Here is a 25582-nt window from a genome sequence, read left to right on the forward strand (position 1 = left end):
TTCAAACACATTAAAGGCCAATGGTTCCAAGACACAAGCTGAGCTTGACTAGGTTGGATAGGTACGACTTGCAATGCAAAAAGGCCTTGCTGTTTGGCTATTAGCGTCTGCTTTCTTGCAAAGGGAACCACTTCTCTGAAAGACCTCTAATTTTTTAATTCATAGGTATTTGAAATTCCTTGTCTCTTCAGTGTGGAGCTGTGTCTGCAGTTAGTCTACCCCACCCCCCTTTACTCAGGTCTTTAGAGGTTTAAAGCTGTGTAACTTTTGTCATTCCTAGTCTGAACAATTATGCAAAGATACAGATATGGATAAGAACGTCTTTCATAGCCATTTCTGGATGTAAATATTTGAGTGAGTGTGATTAAAAATAGCTTTTTGCCAGTATCATGTGAATAAAATGTAATCTCTCAAATGCTGACAGAAATAAAAAATACAAGGGCTGCAAGCGCAGCTGAAGTGAACGAAGTGTGAAGTTAAAGTGAAAACATTCAGAATTTTTGTCATTTCCCTGTTGCAGCTTAAACATTAAGCAGTTTTATTTTGCATGCAATCAATATTTCTTTCCTCTTTTTTCCCTTCTCCATCATTTTTCTTTCCCCCAATTCTTCTGCATTTATGTAATCCCCTGTCAAGGTATTTTTCCCCCAGTTTGAACTTAAGCGTCCAAAAGTGGGGATCTGCATGGACACTTCTAAGCTTAATTCCTAGCTTAGATCTGATAGCGCTGCCACCAGTCAAAATATAGTGTTTGGCACACTTTCTGTTCCCCCAAAACCTTCCCTGGGGAACTCAAGACCCAAACCCCTTGGGTCTTAAAACCAGGAGAAATAAACCATCCCCCCTCCTTTCCCCCTCCCAGACTTTCCCCTCTCTGGGTTACCCTGAGAGGCTACACTGGTCCAAACTCCTTGGATCTTAAAACAGAGAGGAATAAACCTTCCCCCGCCTCCTTTCCCCCCACCAATCCCTGGTAAGTTCAGACCCAATCCCCTTGGGTCTTAAACAAGGAAAAAAAATCAATCAGGTTCTTAAAAAAGAAAGCTTTTAATTAAAGAAAGAAAAAAGTAAAAATTATCTCTGTAAAATCAGGATGGTAAATGTTTTACAGGGTATTCAGATTCATATAGCCTAGAGGGACTCCCTCCCCCCTGGCCTGAGATTCAAAGTTACAGCAAAAAGAGGTAAAAAATTCCTTCCAGCAAAATACACATTCACAAGTTAAGAAAACAAACATAAGACTAATCTGCCTTTTCTAGCTAGTACTTACTATTTTGAACATGAGAGACTGTTTCAGAAAGATTGGAGAAAGACCTGGTTGCACGTCTGGTCCCTCTTAGCCCCAAGAGCAAACAACGAACAAAACAAACAGCACAAACAAAGACTTCCCTCCACCAAGATTTGAAAGTATCAGAGGGGTAGCCGTGTTAGTCTGGATCTGTAAAAGCAGCAAAGAATCCGGTGGCACCTTATAGACTAACAGACGTTTTTGGAGCATGAGCTTTCGTGGGTGAATACCCACTTCCTCAGATGCATGCATGCATGCATCTGAGGAAGTGGGTATTCACCCACGAAAGCTCATGCTCCAAAAACGTCTGTTAGTCTATAAGGTGCCACGGGATTCTTTGCTGCTTTTACAAGATTTGAAAGTATCTTGTCCTCCCATTGGTCCTCTGGTCAGGTGTCAGCCAGGTTCACTAAGCTTCTTAACCCTTTACAGGTAAAAGAGACATTAACCCTTAACTATTTGTTTATGACAGCCCCGAAGAATGTAGTAACCTGTGAAACGTACTACAGGTTCTACAGGTAGAATAAATGGAAGAAAAGCAATGAGATTATAATTTAATAGCTAACGGAGAGGCAGGTACTAGTCTAGCACTTAGGAAACCTGGAGTCAATTCCGTGCTCCAGCACGACTTCCTGTGTGACCTTGGGGAAGTCTCTTAGTTTCTCTGTGCCTCATATGTAAATAGAATAACAGTACTACTTCACAAGGGTGTTGACAGGATCAATACCTTAAAGACTGTGAGGTGCTCAGATACTGTGGTGATGGAGGGACATAAGTATCTTAACTAGATATCATATGTCTCTATAGTCCAATTCATTTGAGCACTTAAGCACATACTTATATCCTGTTGACTCCCCAGACAGCTATAGTTCCTCTTGATGCATGTATATAACAGTCATTAGTGTTAACAGGAGTTATGCACATGCAATGAGTGAAAGAATACAAAGACAGAAAAAAGAACAGGAGTAATTGTGGCACCTTAGAGACTAGCAAATTTATTTCAGCATGAGCTTTCGTGAGCTACAGCTCACTTCTTCGGATGCATAGAATGGAACACACAGACAGGAGATATTTATACATGCAGAGAACATGAAAAGGTGGAAGTATGCATACCAACAGGAAGAGTCTAATCAATTGAGATGAGCTATCGTCAGCAGGAGAAAAAAAACTTTTGAAGTGATAATTAAGATGATCCATAGAAGGTGCGAGGAGAACTTAACATAGGGAAATAGATTCAATTTGTGTAATGACCCAATCATTCCCATTCTCTGTTTAGGCCTGAGTTAATTGTATCTAATTTGCATATTAATTCAAGTTCAGCAGTCTCTCTTTGGAGTCTGCTTTTGAAGTTTTTTTGTTGCAAAATTGCCACCTTCAAGTCATGTCCTCTGTATGTATAAATATCTCCTGTCTGTGTGTTCCATTCTATACATCCGAAGAAGTGAGCTGTAGCTCACGAAAGTTCATGCTGAAATAAATTTGCTAGTCTGTAAGGTGCCACAAGTACTCCTGTTCTTTTTGCGGATACAGACTAACACGGCTGCTACTCTGAAATGAAAGAAAAGACATTATATAGTTTCTTCTGCTTCAAACCTTTTTTTATATAGAAATATTTTGCTTTTTGTTATACCTCCTAGGGACCCTCTCAAATTACTTCCCATTTTTTTAAAAATAAAATTAAAAAACCTTTTGAATTCAAGAGGCTAATTTACAAAAGAATAGTTCTTCTTCGAGTGCTTGCTCCTATCCATTCCAGTTAGGTGTGTGCGCGCTGCGTGCACGTTCGTCGGAAGACTCTTACCCTAGCAACACTCAGTGGGCCGGCAGGGCGCCCCCTGGAGTGGCACCACTATGGCACTTGATATATACCCCTGCCTGCCCATCCGTCCCTCAGTTCCTTCTTATCGCCCGTGTAGGTCATTGGAACAGTGGAGCGCGGCTTAGCTGATCTCCACCTCCCTAGCTATTCGCTCGTTTATATAGTTATTGTGTATATAGTTCGATTTTCTATAGTTCTAGTTAGTTCTATTTTAGTAGTTCTTGTAGAAGTTATTGTATATAGTTAAAGAGGATCGGGGGTTAGCCCCTTCTCCTCACCCGGTACCGGGGCCCATGCCCAGTTCCCCGGGCTTCAAACCGTGCGCGGTCTGTCATAAGCCGATGCCCACAGGAGACCCTCACGACTCCTGTTTAAAGCGCTTGGGCGAATCCCGCCTCGCGGACAAATGCCGAATCTGCAAGGCTTTCAAGCCCTGGACCAAAAAGGAATGGGAAATTCGCCTGAAGCAACTTTTGATGGAGTCAGCTCTAACTCCTCCATCTTCGGCACCGACTGCGGCACCGGGGACAAGTGCCTTCTCTGCACCAAAGCGCACGACTGCAGTGAAGGCTCCTTGGCTCCAGCCTTCACTGGCCCAAGCTTCTACCCGGCACCACTCCCTCTCCCCAAGGAGCAAGAGGCATAAGACTCCTGTGGCCCCTGTATCTACGCCGCAGTCAGAGTGTACAACCAAGTCGGAACGCCCGGCACCACCAACTGCCGCGGCACCGAAGACTTCTGCACCATTGATTCCGGTCTCACAAGAGCCATCGAGTCCGGTGCCTATCAGCTCCCCGGCACACGCCGTGGTCGAGCTTATTGTGCCCTCCATGCCGGAGACCTTCTCCACAGCATGAGAACCATTGCCTTGATGGAGCCCGAGCTGCCTCAACCCCTGGCACCGCCAGTGCAGGTTGTTCAATCATTGGGCAAGCCCACCATGATGAGGCCATCTTCACCTGGTACCATCGAAGGTCGCCAGTCACGATCCAGGTCCCGCAGGCAATCTCGGGCCCCCATCGATCCCGATGCCACTCGCAGTCCCGGTACTGCTCTCCACCTCGGTACCGGTCGTACTCGCAGCACTGCTCGAGATCCCAGTCACCGTCCCGGTACTCTCGGCATCGGTCCAGGTCCCGGCACCGCCGTACCTCTCGCAGCCGATCTTGGCACGGAGATTCAAGGCACCGGTCAACCTCCTGGCACCGTGCTGGTCGCAGGTCCTGGTCCCACTCTCGGCACCGATTCGACTCCCGGTACCGTTCTCCGGTACCGCTTAGAGAAGGATCGAATGGACACAGAGACCCGATCCAATCGGCCTCAGCTCCTCCGTGGCCTTCTCATCATCCATCCTTCTCATCCCATGTGGACAATGCTTCCTATGGGGATTCGGATATGCATACCCATGGCCTGGACCACGGACCTCATCAGTGGTCCTTTTGGACACCTTGGGCTTATCATCAAGCCCAAGGGGAAGCGGCTGGCCCATCATGCTCCAGTCACTCAGAACACCACGTGCCAGAGCCCACTGTGAGCAGACCTCCCCTGGCTGGTACAGAGGAAACCCGTACCCATACACTGGAACCGCACGATCTTACGGCTCCGGAGGTCCCCCAGGATCAGGAGTCAGTGCAGGATCCACTCGTCCCTAGGCTGTCATCCTCCTCTTCTCTGGATGAGGCAGTAGCGGGGACGTCATCACTGGGCCCACCTCCGATTGACCTCAGGTCACACCAGGACCTTCTGCGGCGTGTTGCCTAGAATATTAACTTACCGGTAGAGGAAGCTCCAGAGGTGGAGGACCCGGTGATAAGCATTTTGTCTGCGGAGACACCAACTAGAGTGGCTCTCCCCTTCATCCGTTCTATCCAGGCTAGAGCAGACACCATCTGGCAATCCCCGGCATCCATCCCGCCCACAGCCAGGGTTGCACGGAAGTACATGGTGCCTTCCAAGGGGTATGAGTACCTCTATGTTCACCCCCCTCCCTGTTCATTGGTTGTACAGTCCGTCAATGAACGGGAGCGCCATGGCCAACAAGCCCCTGCACCTAAATCAAGGGAGACCAGGCGTATGGATTTGTTGGGACGGAAAATCTATTCCACAGGAGGCTTCTAACTCAGGGTAGTGAACCAACAAGCCCTCCTGAGTAGGTACAACTACAACAGCTGGGAGGCGGTAGGGAAGTTTACAGAGCTGGTCCCGCAGGACTCCCTCCAGGAATTTACAGCACTCCTGGAGGAGGGGAAGAGAGTTGCGCGGACCTCCCTACAGGCCTCGCTAGATGCCGCCGATTAGGCAGCTAGAACGATCACCTCTGGAATAACCATGCGACGTATATCATGGCTGCAAGTGTCAGGACTGCCAGCTGAACTTCAACATACCATACAAGACTTGCCATTTGATGGACAGGGCTTGTTCTCACAAAAGTCGGACCCCAGGCTGCATAGTCTAAAGAACAACCGCGTAATTATGCGTTCACTGGGAATGCATACGCCACAGACTCAGAGATGGTCATTCCGCTCCCAACTTCAGCAACCTTACCCCCTGCCTAGGCCAAGGCAAGACTTTGCCAGAAGACGAGGTCGTACCAACCGCAGACGTCAGTCTGGACCTCAAGGGGGTAACAATTCCGGTCCCACCAAACCAACAGCGGGACCCAAATCAAACTTTTGAGGGTGCGCCCGAGAGCAGTGTACCAGTTGCCTCCCAGGATCCTTTCAGTTCTACAACAGCCTTTCCTCGTTCCTCCCTGCGTGGTCCCAATTAACTTCAGATCGTTGGGTCCTATGCACAGTGGAACTTGGATACCATCTTCAGTTTGTTTCACCCCCTCCCTACCACCCCCCATCGTCCCTCTTCAGGGACTCCTCTCACGAGCAACTCCTCCTCCAGGAGGTCCAGAGACTCCTTACAATCGGAGCTATAGAGGAGGTACTGGAGGAATTAAGGGGCAAGGGGTTTTATTCTCGATATTTCCTAATCTCCAAGGCAAAAAGGGGGCCTCCGGCCTATCCTAGACCTGCGAGGACTGAACAAATTAATGAAAAAGTTCAAGTTCCGCATGGTATCCCTGGGAACCATCATCCCTTCCCTGGATCCCGGAGATTGGTACGTCACTCTCGACATGAAGGACGCATATTTTCCACATTGCAGTTTACCCCCTGCACAGACGGTATCTACGCTTTGTGGTAAATCATTGACATTATCAGTTTACTGTCCTTCCCTTTGGCCTCTCCTCGGCCCCTTGGGTCTTCACGAAGTGTATGGCGGTCGACGCAGCTTCCCTATGGCGTCGTCGAATACATGTCTTTCCTTACCTCGACAACTGGCTTATTCGAGGGGCCTCCGAGGCACAAGTCTTCAGTAACGTGACCATCATCAAGGACCTCTTCATGCGTCTAGGCCTGATAATCAGTTTAGAAAAGTCCACTCTGGTGCCTACGCAGAGGATAGAGTTTATCAGGACCATGCTGGACTCCAACTTTGCGATGGCCAGTTTGCCCCCACATCGTTTTCAGGCTATAGTCTTCCTTGTACAAAGACTTCAGAGCTTCCAACAACCTCTGCCCGCACTTGCCTTGGCCTCCTCAGTCACATGGCTGCATGCATGTTCATCACAAAGCACACCAGACTGCGAATGCGTCCTCTCCAAACTTGGCTCACCTCAGCCTATCGTCCGGGCAGAGACGCTATAGACATTATACTCACAATTCCCCCGAGCGTTCTGGGCTCCCTCAACTGGTGGCAAACGTCATCCCTGGTGTATGCAGGTCTGCCATTCCATCCACCGCAGCCCTCCACATCCCTAACAACAGACACATCATCTCTGGGCTGGGGTGCTCACCTAGGGCACCTTCACACTCAAGGCCTTTGGTTGTCCTGGGAGTTGACGTTACACATCAATGTCCGAGAGCTGAGAGCGGTCTGGCTGGCTTGCCGAGCATTCCAACACCATCTACAGGGCCATTGTGTTGCAGTGTTCACGGACAACACAACGACCATGTATTACATAAACAAACAGGGAGGGACACGGTCCTCCCCCTTTGTCGGAAGGCGATCCAACTGTGGGACTTCTGCATAGCCCATTCCATAGATCTAGTAGCCTCCTTTCTCCCAGGAGTCTGGAACACTCTTGCAGATCAACTGAGCAGATCCTTCCTGTCGCACGAGTGGTCCATCCGTCCGGACGTTCTCCATTCTGTTTTCCGGATTTGGGGCTTTCCCCACATAGACCTTTTTGCCTCCAGAGTGAACAGGAAATGCCTGGTGGTCTGCTCCCTATAAGGTCGCTCCCCGGGCTCCCTCTCGGACACGTTCCTAATTCCGTGGAAAGGTCTCCTATTTTATGCCTTCCCACCATTTCCTCTCGTCCACCGAGTTCTACTCAAGCTCCTCAGGGACAGAGCCCGCCTAATACTGATCGCTCCGGCATGGCCGAGACAGCACTGGTACACCCTGCTGCTCGACCTTTCTCTGACAGACCCGATTCCCCTGCCACTCTGCCCAGACCTCATCACGCAGGACTTCAGCAGGCTTCACCACCCGGACCTGCAGTCCCTTCATCTGACAGCATGGCTGCTGTCTGTTTGAGCCAATCGGAGTTGCGTTGTTCCACCTCAGTGCAGCAGGTGCTGCTGGGAAGCAGAAAGCCTTCCACGCGAACAACGTATCTCGCTAAATGGAAGCGCTTCTCTCACTGGTGCACCCAGCATGACCTTACCCCACAAACTGTATCGGTCCCCATTATCTTGGACTATTTATGGTCCCTCAAAGAGCAGGGCCTGGCAATCTCTTCTATAGGGGTGCATCTTGCAGCTTTTTCCACCTTCCATCCTGGGGAAACTGGCAGTTCCATTTTTTCTCACCCCATAGTTTCCAGATTCCTCAAAGGCTTGGAGCGACTCTACCCTCGGGTCAAACACCCAACCCCTACCTGGGATCTAAACCTCGTTATTAGCTAGGCTCATGGGTGCCCCCTTTGAGCCTTTAGCCACATGATCGCTGCTGTACCTGTCCTGGAAGACAGCCTTCCTCGTCACTATCACCTCGGCTAGGCGAGTCTCGGTTCTTCGAGCATTGACTGTGGATCCCCCGTATAAGATATTCCACAAGGACAAGGTACAGCTGCGACCACACCTGGCATTCCTCCCTAAGGTGGTCTCTGCCTTCCACATTAATCGGGACATCTTTCTGCCAGTCTTTTTTCCGAAGCCACATTCATCGCATCGGGAACAACAGCTGCATACTCTGGATGTCCGCGGGGCTCTCACCTTTTACATCAAGAAGACCAAACCCTTCCAACGTTCGCCTCAGCTATTTGTAGTGGTGGCAGAGCGCATGAAGGGCATGCCAATCTCTTCCCAATGAATTTCATCTTGAGTGACATCCTGTATTCGGGCATGCTATGACTTGGCCCACGTTCTGACCGGCCATCTCACCGCCCACTCTATTCGGGCTCAAGCCTCATCTGCCGCGTTCTTGGCCCATGTTCCCATCCAGGAAATATGCCGCGCGGCTACCTGGTCTTCCATCCACACAATTTGCATCGCACTACGCATTGGTCCAGCAGTCCAGAGACGATGCCGCCTTTGGCTCAGCGGTCTTACATTCCGCAACGTCTCGCTCCGACCCCTCCGCCTAAGTAAGGCTTGGGAATCACCTAACTGGAATGGATATGAGCAAGCACTCGAAGAAGAAAAGAGGGTTACTCACCTTTGTAACTGTTGTTCTTTGAGATGTGTTGCTCATATCCATTCCAAACCCGCCCTCGTTCCCTACTGTCGGAGTAGCCGGCAAGAAGGAACTGAGGGACGGATGGGGCGGCAGGGGTATATATCAAGCGCCATAGCGGTGCCACTCCAGGAGGCGCCCTGCTGGCCCACCGAGTGTTGGTAGGGTAAAAATCTTCCAACGAATGTGCACGCGGCACGCGCACACCTAACTGGAATGGATATGAACAACACATCTCGAGGAACAACAGTTACAAAGGTGAGTAACCGTCTTTTTTTTTACATGGCCTTCCAGTAGGATATCTTTATTCACTGTTGATTACTGCCACTCTCTTGTCTTTATTTTCAGTGATTAAAATGCTTAAACTTATTATTACAGCTTTGCTGTTGCCAAGGTAATAAGGCACCAGCTAGGAAATTAGGGGTGTTCTTCTCTTGATGTAAATGCATATACAAAGACCTCCTATTAGTGAACAGACTTTAAGTACATAGCTTAGTTTGTCCTAGTTCTTTCATGAAAGATCAGAAATTTTGAGTTCTTCTCACATAAACCACGAGCTCATAGCATCTAACCCAATGAAAGTCTAGTTTCCTAACTAGGCCCTCTAAGTGCTAATGTAATATTGTAAATAATAATTTATCACATTAGGATCCTAAATCTGAAATGGTCAATAAATCTGAATCCACGTGCTGCTATGTTTACACTGCACTATACACACACAATTTCCATCCTTTTTTCACAAACAAACAAACAAACACTAGTCTACCCTAGAAACTTCCAGCTGGAAGATACCAGCCTTTGCGTAAAGACAAATAATTAGACAAGGTGACTTATTTGTGTCTTATGAAGATTTAGTGGCTTCTGCTCTATATGTTACTAATTCAACGCCACAAGATGTCAGTACAGTTTAAGCAATGACAGAAGACTCCTATATTGTGAGCTGTACTGAAAATGGGGGTTGGAGGGGGGTTAAAAAATCACATTGAATTCTGAAGCATTTTCAGAGTGGAAAATGGCTACAAAGTGAATATGACTGGGGGAAAAAAACACTTTGTCCTAAATTGTGTCCTGTGTATTTAGAACTATAATGAAACTCAAACTCTGTGTAGCATCTACTTTGTGTCTATGTCTGCATTCTACTTTACTATTAATTCTACAGCTAATAAAAAGCTGCATCTAAATACATTTTACTTCTCCACAAAGCAGGGTTTGCGTTTCAGCAGTTGGTTGGATTTCAGTGATAGTTTCCCAAAGCTCTGTTTTCCTTTGACTTTGTAAAAAATAAAAGAAGAAAAAAAATGAAGAAAAAGACAAACCCAGCTCACTTGTGTTAATGACCCTTTACACAATCACCTCACTTGTAACAGGGGCTAATACATTTCCATTACAATGGCAACATATAACGGGTAGTTAATCATCAAGAAAAGTCATTAGCTGAATGTCACCAGGAACCTATGTACTGTAGCAAATGAACAGCGGACAACAGTTTGAGTTTTAATTCAGCAATGAGCTCCCCTCATAAATGCTGCTTTCCTCCGTATTAAATTAGGCACAGAGTTAATGGTATAACAAATGGGTATTTGAACTCAGTAAGCTTTCTTGATTACAAGGACAGCAGTTACTCCCGCATAAGTACTGGCAAACATCTCATGGAGAGTATTCCGTAGGCCTCTGACTATTGCAAACTTTTATGACGACCGTGTAGGCACTCTGCAGATAGAGGTAGAGAAAGCTGAGGGAGAAAGAAGATTCAGAGCCAGCAGAGTGTTTGCTTGATGTAATCTTCTGGACCAAAATCATTGCTGGTGAAATTGACCCATCTGTGTCCTGTTTTCCATAATAATGTACAAAACAATGTAGCGATTCACACAGTTGATCCTTGTCCGGGTAAATTAAAACAGTGTTTAAAAACAGCTATCGCTAGTAGTGTTCCAATGTAGATAGGATTTTTTTTTACCTGAAACATAATTCATACATTGTAAAACCACTTTGGGAGGAGCACAGCTTGTTGAGTATCATTCTTAAAAATGAACATAAATTTCTGTCCATAGTCTCAGGGAATCAACAATGTAGCTTAGAATCTTGAAGGTATAATGCAGGAGAGGAGAGAGGAGGTGGTACTGACAACTCAAGTTACTGGACACTTGCCAAACAAAAGGACCTGGAGGGTAGATTGCCAGAAAAGGAGGGTGATCCATGGAAGAATGTGACCAAAAGGACAAGTCAAAGCAAGAGATCAGTTAGTGGTGGTGAAATCAAGATGAGTAAGAGGTTTGCTGCCCTGGGGAATGAGGAGGAGAAACAGGCAGAAGATGACGGGACAAGGACAAAAAAGGAAGGGAAGACAGTTCCCGCAGAAGATATGAAGAGATAATAGAGAGAGCCAGGGACTGGAGCCCAAGGAAAAATGAGGATGCCATACATGGGGCTGCAAGAGAGAACATAAGATGGATGCATACCAACTTCAGAAAGAGACACATGTATTTAATGGGAGACTCTGTACTCAGAAGAATTGACAGACCTGTCAACAGGGCAGATCTAGAGAAATGAAGACTGTGCTGTCCACCAGAAATAAACATATGAGATGTAGGCATGAGGCTGAAAAAGGATCCTGATGGGAGCAGGGAAAAATCCAATGATTGTGCTGCATGTCAGGATGAATGATACTACCAGATTCCCAGTGGAATGGATCATGGTTGACTAGACTCATCTGGGTAAGTTACTTAAAGAAGTGGAAACTTGGGAGATGTGTCAGCAGAAAACTTCTGCTCCCTAGAGAAGGAGGGAGAAAGTGTAACAAGATAATGAAGATCAACAGATGGCTCAAGAATTGGTGCTAAGAAGAATGTTTTGGGATGAGTGATCACTGGTATGCATTCACGGAAAGAAGACTCTTCTTGACAGATGGGCTCCACTTGAGAACCTGAGGTATTAACCTTCTGGGATCAAGGCTGGCATGACTGATAAGAAAGGCTTTAAACTAGAAGATGGATGAAGAAATTTGGGAGAGGCTCAAGAAATCATCTTGCCTGGCTTCAGTACATAGGAGAAGGCAAATCAACTAAATTGAGATTTAGGAAAGGATAGTGGAACAGCAGAAGGTAAGAATATAGTGTATTGACAGCAAGGAGCAAGAAAGTACACATATTAATTGGAGTAGTGTTACAGTCGGTAAAAGGATTATACCTAATCTGGCTAGAAACCTGGTAGAGGTACAAGGGAAACAGCTGAAACACTTCTACATAACTGCAAGGAGTCTGGACAATAAAATGGAGAAATTAGAACTACTGGTAGAGGAGCTGAAATCCGATATTATAGGGATTACAGAAACATGATGGAATAGCACTCATGACTGGAATACAGGTATTAAAGGGTATGTGCTGTTTAGGAGGAAAAGGAATAAAGGTAAATTTGGTGGAGTAGCATTGTACATCAATGAAGTGGTAAATTGTGAAGAAATAAGAAGTGATAAGGAGAAGAAAACAGAATCAGTTTGGGTCACAATCACTTTGAGGAAGGCTTGTAAAAGAGGTTCTGTTAGGATAGAACTAGGTATCTGCTATAGACCACCAGAATCAGATTTGGATATGGATAGAAATCTCTCTCTTATTTTTAGAGACAGAAATACTATCAGGAATTGTGTCATAATGGGAGACTTTAGAGCCATGGATATAAACTGGAGAGTAAATGCTACTAACTCTGGTAAGACTCAGTTATTCGTGGATATGATAGTTGTCAGTTTTCTTCTTCAATAATCACAGAACCAATAAGAGATGCTACAATTTAGAGATGGTTTTGGTAAGTAGTGAGGACATCACAGAAGAACTGGTCCATAGGAAATAATCTTGGATTAAATGATCACAAGTTGATTCAGTTTAAATTAGATGAGAGGATAATATAAACCAGGTCATCACCTATGGTTTTTCAAAAGGGTAGACTTTGGGAAATTTAGGGAATTAGTGAAAGAAGTCATCTGGCCTGAAGAGCTCAAGGACTTAAATGTGGAGGAGGCTTGGAATTTCTTTAAATCAACTATGCATAAACTATCTGAAATTTGGGGGGAAATCTTGCAGGAAAGGGCTCCAGACTCAGCTGAGTGAATAATCATCTCCAAGGGGTTACCAGGAGTAAGCAGAGGGAATGGAAAAAGAGATTGATCAACCAATAAATCTGTATCTTGGAGGCTAGAGAATGTTGGAATAAAGAAGGAATTGCTAAAATTCAAGCTGAACTAGCTTTTGCCCTGGAAATTTAAAATAAATAATAAGAGGATTTTAAGTTATATAAATAAAAAGAAAATAAGGAAAGACAAGGTTGGTCCACAATGCAGGGTGGATGGGAACAAGATTAAAATAATTTAGGTATGGCTCAAACACTAAATGAATATTTTGCATCAGTTTTTAACAGGTGCGGCTCTAGGTATTTTGCCGCCCCAAGCACGGCAGGCAGGCTGCCTTCGACGGTTTGCCTTTCGGAGGTTCCTGGTCCCGCGGATTTGGCGGCACACCTGTGGGAGGTTCGCTGAAGCCGCGGGACCAGCAGACCTTCTGCAGGCATGCCACCAAAGGCAACCTGCCTGCCGTCCTTGTGATGACTGGCAGAGTGCCCCCCGTGGCTTGCCGCCCCAGGCACGAGCTTGGCGTGCGGGTGCCCGGAGCCGCCCCTGGTTTTTAATAAGGATGATAATATGGAACATGAGCATGAAGGCAGGACAGCTGATGGAAATGAGTGTCTAGAAATGGAAAGTACCACAAATGAGGTGGAAGAAAAGCTTAGAGTTTTATGTGCTCAAATCAAAGGGACTGAGTTATTTCTATTCCAAAATATTGAAAGAACTGGCACATTAGATTGCTTGTCAAGGAGCAAGGATTTTTAATACATCTATCCATTTGAAAGTTGTGACCCTAAGAGAATCCCAATACCAGATGGCAAGGGATGCCCTGGTGTGTAGCAGAGCTTCAGTTGCTCTGACCAGCCCAGCATACCCCTTTTCACTGTTTTCATAATCTGTATCTAAAATTGGTCATATCAGGTATCATATGCAAACTGATGATACACTGTGATTTATATAATTGTGAAATGTATGTGTGAATTATGGAAACTCACTAATATTATGCTTTAAAGTCTGTGACCAAACAAAGGGAGACAAACAGGTTTTTCCCAGACAGGAGGGAAGGCAGCTATCTACCTATCTCCTATGTAAATTAAGTGTGGTGGAATCAAAACAGTGAAAATCCTATTTACATATGAATCAGCAGAGGGATGGGAAGTCCTCCCAAGAGGTCATCTTGCCTCTTGAATTAGAGTCAGTGAACTCAGAGAGATATAAGGGGAAACAGAGAGCATATTTCATCTAGAAAGACAAGGGAAACCAGCACTTTGTATTTCTGTGGAAGGCTCTGACCAAGAAAACATCAGCCATGGCTGGGGAAAATAAGATTGGTAAGAAATCTACCTTGAGCAAAGGCTGTAGCTTGTTAAGTCTTAGCCATTAGAAATTGTATTTTACTTTTATTTGATTGTAACTAGTTTTTCTTTATTCTTTATACTTGAACTCACTTAAAACCTCTTTTCGTTAATAAACTGTTGTTACTTTAATATGAACCAACCCACTGTTGTGTCTGAACTGCAGTGACTGTTTACTCCATTTAAAGTAATGAGATGTACTTTTGTCTTTTTAAAGGAGCAACAACCCTTACTAATTTGCTGAGTGTTTCAGGAGAGGGCTAGGCACTTCAGGGCAGATGGTTTGGGGGAAATTATGGGAAATTTGGGGTGTGTTGGAGTCACTAGTAAGCAAGGCTGGTGGAGACCAGGGTGGGGCTTTTGTGTTGTAGGCAGTCTGCTGGGGTCAGAGTACTGAACCAGGGCTTCATAGCACACATATACTCAGGGTCCTGTATGTTTGTGTCAAGCTATAAGCCGTGGCAGCAGAGCATTTCAGACACGCAGAGTTACAGGGGAGGTGGTGGCACACCCTCCGACTGGTCTGAATTGACCCAAAAAGGACAGGTGGGTATAACATGACTGGAGAAAGGGAAAAAAATCATCCAGGCAATTACAGAATTGTTAGTCTGACCTCAGTAGTAAGGGTTTAGAACAAATTGTGAAGGAAAGAATAAATAAATTCATGGAAATAAATGGTAAAGGGTTTTCCAAAGGTGGATCATAACAGATTAACCTAAATTCATTCCTTGAGAAAATAATTAATTTTTTTGATAAAGGAAATGCAGTAGATCTAATATACCTAGTTTTCAGTGAGGCATTTGGCACTGTACCACATGGGAAAATATTAATTACATTAGAGAAGATTGGGATTAGTACAAGAATTGTAAGGTGGATAAGGAACTAGCTAAAGGGGAGAAGGCAACGGGTTGTGAAGAAAGATGAACTATTGGACTAGAGGGAAGTTGTTAGTGAGTTCCTCAAGGTTTGGTCCTGGGACCAAACTTATTCAGTATTTTTATTAATGACCTTGGCATGTACTAATGAAATTTGCTGATGATACAAAGGTAGGCAGCAGCATCAATGCAGACGAGGATTGGAATATTATACAGGAAGATCTGGACAACCTTGAAGCCAGGTGTGACAACAATGGGAGGAAATTCAATAGCACAAAATGCAAGGTCATGCACTTTGGGTATAATAAGAATTTGTACTCTGAGCTCGAGTCTCATCAGTTGGAAGTGACAGAAGAGGAGAGAGACATGAGTGTGGTACGTAATAGTCTAGTCTCCTGTGGGCTGTCATACTAAGGTCTCATTTCAGTTGTTGGGGTTGGTGTGCAGGTGTGCATAGTGTTGATAGCCTGTAATATACAGAAGGCCAGATTAGAAAATCTAGTGGTCCCTTCTGGCCTTAAAGTCTATAACTCTACAGCTTGACCCTTAATTGTGATTTCTGCGTAAATCCTGTTTTTGTTAATCATGTCAGCATACATGCATTTCATTTTTGACATATTCAGGGGTAGTCCATGTTCCTCACTAACTTCTCTTACACACTCCAACGTTTGTTGCATTTGTTGCTGGTTGTAGCAGAGAGTGTTGTGCCATCAGCATATCTGAGGTTGGTTAAGAAGTGTCCATCTATGGAAAATCCAGCTCATTACACTTCATCAAAACCTTCCAGGGCTTTTTCATTCTAAATGCTGCATACATATTGGCAAATCTTGGGGGCAGAATACACCCTTGTCTCATACCCTGCTCAGTGGAAAACATCTCACTATTGCTTGGTGCTGTTCGTCTGTTGTCAATGTTAGAGGCTTACAATGAGTTCAATGAGATGCTTTGGAATCCTCATATCTGCCAGAATCCTCCCAAGATTACTCAAAAACATTCAGTACCATCTGACATGACTGTCTTGGCAGGATTCTGGCAGATATGAGATTCCGAAGCATCTCATTGAACTTATATGAAACATGTGGTCAATGGGTGATTGTACTCCTTGCATTTTTCAATGTGACAGAGGGTCACGATTTGATCATGCACGCTTTGTCCCTCTCTGAACATCTTGTTGTGGTGGTAGTTCTGCTTCTATCATTTGTTTCATGCAGTCTATGATTACGGAGAGCAGAATTTTGCTTGTGTGATACCAAGGCAATGCTATGATTGCTACCACACTCTGTTATGTCTCCTTTCTTTGGTAAAGGCAGAAAGATTCCCTTTGTCCAGTCATTCAGCTAATTTGTTGCTATCCATGCATTGTTGCAAATTTTCCACTGAGATGAATACTACGTTACCGGTTACTTACCAGTTCTGCAGGCATGTTATCTATCCCTGTGGCTTTCTCATATTTCATTTTCATAATAGCACACAGCACCATCTCTTGCAAAATTGATGGCTGTGGCTCTGTACTCTCCTTTCCATGATCCTGTATTGTGCGGGGCTATAATGAGGCCTACAGATTGGCACAATTGTCTTTACAGACATTCTTCATCTCCTGCAGATCCCCTGAGATCTCTAGGGTTTGAGGAGCAAAGCACAGCTTATTCTATGTGGCAAACACCCTCCACCTACCAGCAAAGATGTTTCCTCCCCAGAGCTACTCGCAACAGCAGAAATACAGGTAGAAGTAATCAAGTTCAATGTAATTTGGATACAGTGATCCAAGTTCTTCTCAGATAGAATTCTACTGTCTTCAGTGGATTTATGCTAGGTATAAATTTGATGCATTATATTTATATAAGTTTCTTAGGATAAGACTTTCCAAAGCCCTTCATTTGGCCTAATTCTGCAACCACTGAAATCAGTGGTAAAACTCCCAGTGCTGAGTTTTAGTGGGAGTAGAATTAGGACAACGTTGTTCTGAAAATTCGATCCTTATTTTTTGGTCAATATACATAAAATAATGGCACGTATATGGGGAAGAAGTTCCATAGATAACATCCACAGCTCTAAACTCAGAAAGTTTGCTTTATATCCCATGGGTCCTTATGTGTCTACTGTCTATCATATGCCCTAAACCAAGAAGAAACAACTCTGTTCATCTCAGGTTGAAAAAAATTTCATTAACTCTGTGAAATCAAAATTAAAATTGAGATCATGGTGCTGAAAGCTTTCATTGGAAATGTAAGGCTTTATTTATCCTGTTGTTGCAGGATTCCTGCATTATTTACAAGGAAAGAAGTGCAAGACATTTTCCCAGATGCACTATTTCCATTATTCCAGTTGCAATATTTCAAGCTGCTTCTCTCTACATCCAAGTGATCACTTCTGATTCATGTTCCACAGTTCTGCTGTAAAAGATCATTGGAGAAGTTTAAGCTTGGGATATCCCTAATTTGAACACTCCTTCGATAGCTCTCAACCTCTTTGTGCTTTGTTTTTGTTTCTTTTTTCAACCTAAGCCAACCATCATTCTAATGTTTCAGACAGAAACATTACATATTTCATGCTCATATGAATTTGACATATTGATCACAAAGCAGCAAAAGGGTAACTTCTACAGTATGGAGATGAAGGGAAATATTGACTTTGGGAATTGGGAGTTAACAATTATTATTTTTAGTTTCGTTTATACTACCTGGTCCAGATCTAGCCCACATTAAGTCACCTTTGTGGCCACTCTGGCTGTGCAAAGATGAGTTAAACCTGGCCTAGGTAGCTGAGAATTTTTCTAATATAAGGGAAGTCCTTGAATAATATGTAGCTGTCTCTACACCAACCCTCTACTTTGGTGGCATCCCATGTGAAACAACATATCCATTATGATCTGGTATGTTGGAGGTTGCTCTAACTTCACCAGGGGCAAACTGGTCCCAGGGATCCCTAGGGATCAGGAGAGCATACAGGTGTCATGCAGCAACCTTTCACCCACTCAGTCCTGCACTGAATTTAGCTTGAACAGACACAAGGATTAGGGTCTATGTATGTGTGAAAGAGAGAGAGGTGAACAGTTTTGGGCATCAAATTATTTGTTTTTTTAACTGTATGTTAACTTAAAACAAAGACATGGCCTTTTAATTGTCTATCATTTATTTTGTATTCTGAAATATTTAATCATTTCATAGTTTCCCTTTGGATTTACTTTCTTTTAGAGAGGATCTATTGTGTATGAAATGAAATGTTATCTAGAAATAATTCCGGTATTTGTCCAGCTGCTCTGATTTTGACGAATGATGATTCCAAAGTCAAAATCAGCAACTGGGGAAAATGAATCTCTTCTTTGCTGTGCAGGTATACATAAAATATTGTGATTGTTGGCCACTAAGGTGATTGTTGGCCACTAATACATCTCTTTGCTGCTGTACTTTGTGTGGGCATATTTTGTCTCTATATTTTAGCCACCTCTTCCCATGAAATTCAGAATGATTTCATGGGCAATTACATCATTCATCTGAGTGTCAAGAAACGAGCATGCTCTCCTAAATGGTAAGAAAACACCAAAGTAATTACCTGGCCACTCTGTAAAGTTCAACCTCCAGTTGAACAAACACCAAAAACATAAAGTCAAGACTTCATTATGTGACAGCTTCTCTGAGGGATGTCATTGGGGCAAATAACATCCTTTGATGGTCTTCAGCACAGGACTAGTATTTGGCAGGGCCGGCTCCAGGCCCCAGCGTGCCAAGTTTGTGCTTGGGGCTGCATGCCGCAGGGGACGCTCTGCCGGTTTCCAGGAGGGCGGCAGGTGGCTCCGGTGGACCTCCCGCAGGCGTCCCTGTGGAGGGTCCGCTGGTCCTGCGGCTCTGGTGGAGCATCCACAGGACATCTGCGGGAGGTCTACCGGAGCTGCCGGACTGGCGAGCAGCAGAGCGTCCCCGCGGCGTGCCGCCGTGCTTGGGGCGGCGAAATGGCTAGAGCCGGCCCTGGTGTTTGGTAAAGTATGAATCCAAGTATAAGTAGTGAATTGACCCACACAGTTTCAGTTTGCCGTTTTATTTACTTACTTTACCTTTTCAAATTTAGATTTTTCAAAATTTCAGGATTGGATGCTATTCACTCTGGCCCCAGTCCAGTGAAATGCTTCAGAATGTGCTTAATTTAAGCACGAGTAGTCCTATTGACTATTTAAAATTAACCATTTGCTTAAGTGATTTGCTAAATAGGAGCCAGAGTGCTCAAAACCCTAGAGGTTCAAGCCTGGAGAATCCCTATAATAAGTTTCCAGGATTATCTCCTTGTCTGTGCATCACTCTCAAGCCTAGAAGGTCTGTTGAGTCAGTGTGAAGTGAAGCATGGCTGAAAGCTCCTTTTGTCACCAGATTCAACCATCACAAGGATTTACAGTCTGTTACCACCCCCATTTTAAATTCTCAGCCATTTTTGACTTTTTTACACTTTAAAAATTAGCACATGCTTGCACCTACTTTAGAGAAAACGGATTGAAGTCACTCTAGTTTGCATTGCAAGCTCCTTGCTGCAGGAGCTCCGTCGTTCACTGGCTTATACAGCACCATAAACACTGACGTTCAGTAAAGGCTTGATTCTGCCAGTTTTACTCAATTGAACTTGTTGCAGAGTAAGATACTACTGAAGAAGAGTTTGCATAATTGGGCCCTAAATAAACCATATAAAGATTGAGCAGCCTAGCAGGTCATTAGTTTTGTCTCCAAACCTACAGTGTGTTAGCCATTTTATGGCCAAGTTCGCAGAAACTTCAGCAAGATTAAGAAGCAGATTTTCCAGAGGTCCATTACGTGTTCACGTGTACACATGGATTTACAATCTAAACCTTGCCTGTGAGTGCAGGTATTAAGCTACTTTAAATGCTACCTCAGGTATTTGCACCTGCAAAAAGGGAAGCAACATAATGTGGATACAGTACTGACCTGGGTGTTAGGAAACCTAGCATCTATTCCTGGCTCTGCCGCTGACCTGCTGTGTGATTTTAGGCATGTAATTTCATCTCTCTGTATCCATTTTTCACCTCCTGTTGTTTCTGTCTTGGGTGTTTGGATGGTAAGCTTTAGGGATAGAGAGTCTGTCACACTATATTTTTGTAAAGCACCTAGCACAATGGTTCCCCAATTTCAGTAGAGGCCTCTAGGTGCTACTCCAGTACAAGCAATATACAATGAAATGCCAGTGCATATATGTGCATGTGAAAATTTGTGTCAACATTTACAGAGGCAGATAGGTGAAAATATTCATACCTGACTTGTTTACGGTTACATGACAAATCAATAGAAGTACCTTAGACCCAGGCTTTTAAGAATTTACCCATTTTCCTTGTCTACACTAGAAATTTAGGTTGGTTTAACTATCTCAGTCAGGGGGTGTGACAAATCCACATCCCTCAGCAGAATTGTTAAGCTGACCTAAGACCCCATGCAGACAGTGATAGGTTGACAGAAGAATTCTTTCATCGAGCTAGCTACTGCCTCTCAGGGAGGTGAATCAGCTGTGCCAGGGGAGAATCCCTCCTGATGGCAGAAGTAGTGTCTACACTGAAGCACTACAACACAGCTCTGCTGCTTTGGCATTTTAAGTGTAGACAAGCCCATAGTCACTTTTCTTACGTTGGCTGCAACTTAAATAACTAAATGAATGGAATCTGTGCTACTTTCCATGTCTTAATCATATTGGACTTCCTGAGCATGATTTTGTTGAAGATGAAAATGCAATGAACTCTTCTGCATGTTTTTATTTCTACTGCAATGTGGTTAAAGAAATGTTGGCTACCTTTTAGTTGTTGATCTTGTACGCACAGAAAGAATCTAATGGACTTTAATAAAACACAGGATGATAAAAAAGACAGAATTTATCGTTCTATCTACTGTTCTGTTAATCCCTTGTTAAGGTGTATTAACTTGTAAGTGTGCCTGCTCGGAATTGGTTATTAGAGATATACTAAATAGTCCATCAATATTTATTAAATAATATAAATATTATTCCATCAATAATTTAAGCTATAATTCGGTAGTATAATTATAGTTTCTTGCATTAGCGTTCTCTGCTATTTTGATTCAAGACTCTTTTAAATGGCATAATTATATCTTTGTTTATTTCTTTTGAAAACAATACACACAATTCATTTATACTGAGCATGTTACAATTGTTTTGTGAGCAAAAGAACAGGTTACCTGAATCCTTTACATAATATTCTGATCTTTAAACTATAGAGACCCATTCCTGATTCAGTACCTAATAGGGATAAGAGATCTTCTAATCAACAACATCAAAGACATAGTGGTATTAAATATGGCATTTAGCTCTTGTCCACTTCACAGAAAATGTTGATAGAGCTGGTGGGGAAATGGTTGTTCAACTGTTTTCCATTGGAAAATGCCATTTTGATTAGATTGAATTTTTTTGGTTTCCAATGAAATGTTCCGTGAAAAAATTGTATGACAAATCTTGACATGTCATATTATGTGCAATTACTACTGACATCTCATGAAATAATGTAAAAAAATAATATAAATAATATAAAAATGAACACACAACATAAAATACATTTCTAAATGAACATTTCATTTTGAAACAAAACTTGGAAATTTTTCCAGAACAAAATTTTCTGAATAAATATTTTCAAAATTTTATTTTCATGGGAAATTTCAAAAATATTTGCTTTTGTTCTAATTTGAAATGAAAACCATTTTCAAAATGTCATAATTTTCTGTGGAATGGAAATTCCAAGTTGTGATGAGCTCAAATCTGTGACCATTGAGACGAATGCTCTTTTCATGTCTAATCTGAATCCTTCCTTGCTGGTGTCCAAATAGTTTAGGTATATCATTTGTAGTGTACGCATCAGCGTGCTAGCTATGTGCCAAAAACAAAATTAAGAATCATATAAAATCTGTTTGTAAGAGACAGGATTGTCCTGTTACTTGATTCTACCATTATTTAGAATATTTCCCCTCCTTCTCTCTTTGTTCATTCTTATGTCATGAATTTGGCCTTCATTATTGAGGGAGGTCTTGTGCAGAAAGGGTGGGCATTATGTTCTGAAGATAATCAGGTTGAGGCTCATTCTGATCTCTTGTGGTAAGGATTTGCACAGACTTATTGCTCCTCTAAAAGGTTTCTGACCCAATATCTTTAAAATTTCACCCTGCATTTGTTCCATCTATCGTCATGAACATGTGCAGCTTTCTAGGTGGGCCTCAGAAGGAAAGGTGGAGACTCCATGGTAGCCTGAGCCTTGAAAGTACATTGTTTTCAGTCCATAAGTGAATGGGAAGACAGTGTGTAACACCGACAGACCCCGGCTGTCAGGATTGAACCTGGGATCTTTGGAGCTCAGTGTATGAACCTATACCGCGTGAGCTAAAAGCCAACAGCCTGTAGAGCAGACTTATTTCATCTCCCTCTTTAAGTGGTCTTGGTGTTACCTAGGGTTCTTTCAACCCTAAGCTCTTGGTAACTTTTACTCTCTGCGAAGTGGTGTCAGGAAATAAATCAGGGGAAACATGGCCGTCCGACCGATAGATGGCTGGCACAAACAGGACAACACAAGAGTGTTTTCATTTAAAGCGAAACTTTACTTAGTCTCAATGTGACAGGTTCTCTGTCATGCTCCTCTTCCAGAGCCCACTGGCTGTCCCAATAAAGTGCAGAGAGGCATTCAGTTATGCAGCACTCATGGCTTTATTTACACATACACAGTTCTCCCACCACCAGTGTTAAGCTATATACAAGGCTTACAGGGTTAATTCCCTCTTTTCCTGCAGTCAGCCCACAGCTAGGAGCCTGACCTTTCCCTGCCTGGCTTTTCTTCTGGCTCTCAGCCCTTGTAACTGCTGGCTTGTCAGGGCTGCAGGTGGAGCCAATCCCCAGGCCAGGCATCAGGTCTGTTTCACCAGCACCAATCTATTTCCCTTGATTGGAGCTGGCTGAGCAGGGGTAATTAGGTGCTTTTGCACTAGCACCCTGCTACACTCAAGCACTTACACACATCTGCAACAGGTTAGTAAAACACCCCCAAACCTTGATAATTACTGAAGCTGAGTGTGGCTCTAGAGTGGCACAGTGACAGCCTTTCATTGGCCAAACTTCCATCTGCTGGTGGGGACCACAAGATGTGTCCAGAGGGAGAGTCCCTGAAGAGCCCCCTCCTGAGGAGTCCAACTACCTCAAACTTTTCCCCCTTATTTATACGTTAGTAGTACAATGACATGTCACTTAAAGAAAACTTGTTAAGCAAGCAGTTTCAAAGGTCAAGCAAGAGGCTTCCTTCTGATAATCAATTAACCAGGTGTGGGGTTTTTTCAACATTTGCACACCTTGAGGCCCTGACAGACACATTCCTGAAGGCACATAAACAAGCTTCCTGTTCCTCTGAAATGCATGTATTAGCAGTTTCAACACAATTCTTACCAGGAAGGATGTGGGGTCAAGCTGCTCTTTCTGTGGCAACCAAACCCCCCTCCCCTCCTGCCTTGGTTAAGCTAAGGCTGCTGCATGGCTGCTTTATGGCCTGCTGACTTGGTTGCTTTTAGCAATAAGCCATAGTGATCCAGACACTTTACTGGTTTACCAAAATCTCTCTGTACATCGGTGCCACTAGACGGGACAGAACACCACGTCCAGGAGGTGTGTGGGTTACAAGTGCAGCACTGCTGTGTGTGGTTTACATCAGTTATTTCTTGCTTAGAAAGTGTGTTCTACAAGCCAGAGTTTCAGTCTAACTTTCACAGTCATCATCACCCACTACTGAACTGCAGGGTTATAGCCTGGAGTTTAGTGACAAAGGCATGGATAATGGTACCTAACTCCCTATCTGAGAGAAGTGGGCATGTTTTCCTTGCAAAGAGATGATGATGGAAGAAGGCCAGTGACCAATTTGAGATCTATAGCTGAAGTATGTTGAGGAGCAGAGATAAGACCAAGAGGATACCAAGACTCTAAACAGACGCCCTTCCAGTTATTTGATTCTATGAATCCATAGATTTAATCTCCCCTCTATTTCTTGGTGGTTCAAAAGATCTTCCTTAGAGAAATGTCAGTGTTAGAGGTGGGGGAATAAACAAATGCTTTTCCATTCCATCTCTCTAACTCAATTTCAACTGTTTTAACAGACTTCCACTTCTAAGTATGAAAGTCACTTTTTTTTTGAGAAGTTGAATTTTAAAAGTTTCTCCTGAGGCTGTTTTATTCCCGGAGAACAAACACCCTGGAACTGCTTTTAGCACTCCTTCAAAAAGCCAGAATTTCTTAATAAATGTCTTTGCAGCAACAGAAGTCAAAAGCCCTTGGACATGAATTAGAGTAAACATAAAAAAGGAGATTTCTCTCTCTCTCTCTCTCTCATTTTTGACAGTGGAATATCAGATGTAAAGAAGATTATGTGAGTGATATGAAATGTCCCCACACAAAAAGAAATGTATTGATAATATAAAAGGGGCCAATCCCACATGGGAGATTAGCTCCCATCTTGAAGTAATGTTGATTATACCCATTCTTCTTTTTTTACCTTGTACTATCCCTTTTTATGAGCTCTCATGGGAATGTGTGTCTACTCTCCTTAGGTATTTAATCAACCTCAAAAGCAATTTTATAGCTTTGTGTACTTTTTTAATGCCACACTCTTGATCCTTTAAATAATGGTAAGTTTATAACACAGTCTATCAATACTGGACCTCTCAAACTCAGGGATTTTGGTTCACAGGAACTTCTGTCTGTATCCCAAGTTTCACTTTGAGGATTAGCTTTAAAGAACCTCCCCTCCAAATAGTCATGATCTATAGTTGAAATAATTAACCATTGCCTGGTTTTTACCCAAAACTGTAGCTTGTTCACCAAGCGTGGCCCTGGTTTATGGGCTGCGATGGAACATACAGTAGGGTTAGTTCTGCTGGCTTTGTTTCATATGGCTTTCAGATCAGGAGGTCAGATAAGAATCAGATAAGAGTTAAGCCTTAAATTAAGATTTCTCAGTACCTTCAAACATCACTAATCTAGACCATGTTTATCTGAAGTTAATACACCTCCCTCCCCCGCTAGAATGCGGGACTTTGGATCCATGCGCGATCCTGCGTTAACACGGGGACTGCGTTACCATGGATTCCAATGTAATTAATTAGATTTGGGATCCATGTGCGCATTCTAGTGGTGGTCCCCTGTATATGTGATCTGATTCCTGGTTTCACCAAGGATGGGAAGATGAAGAAGAAAAAAGTTACTGTCTGTGTCAGTCTGTGGGCTTTCCGAAAGCTGATCAGCAGAAACCTAGGAAGGTAAGAGCAACTGTCTGTACTTTTCTTTTTATCAGGCCTTTGGGACTTCAAAGTCTGTGACTCCAGGGTTCATTCTGAAAAGTGAGACGGCAGATTTGCGGAGAGTGATTCAGACTAGGTT

Source organism: Gopherus flavomarginatus, chromosome 1 (assembly GCF_025201925.1).
Source record: "Gopherus flavomarginatus isolate rGopFla2 chromosome 1, rGopFla2.mat.asm, whole genome shotgun sequence".
NCBI classification, from domain to species: Eukaryota; Metazoa; Chordata; order Testudines; family Testudinidae; genus Gopherus; species Gopherus flavomarginatus.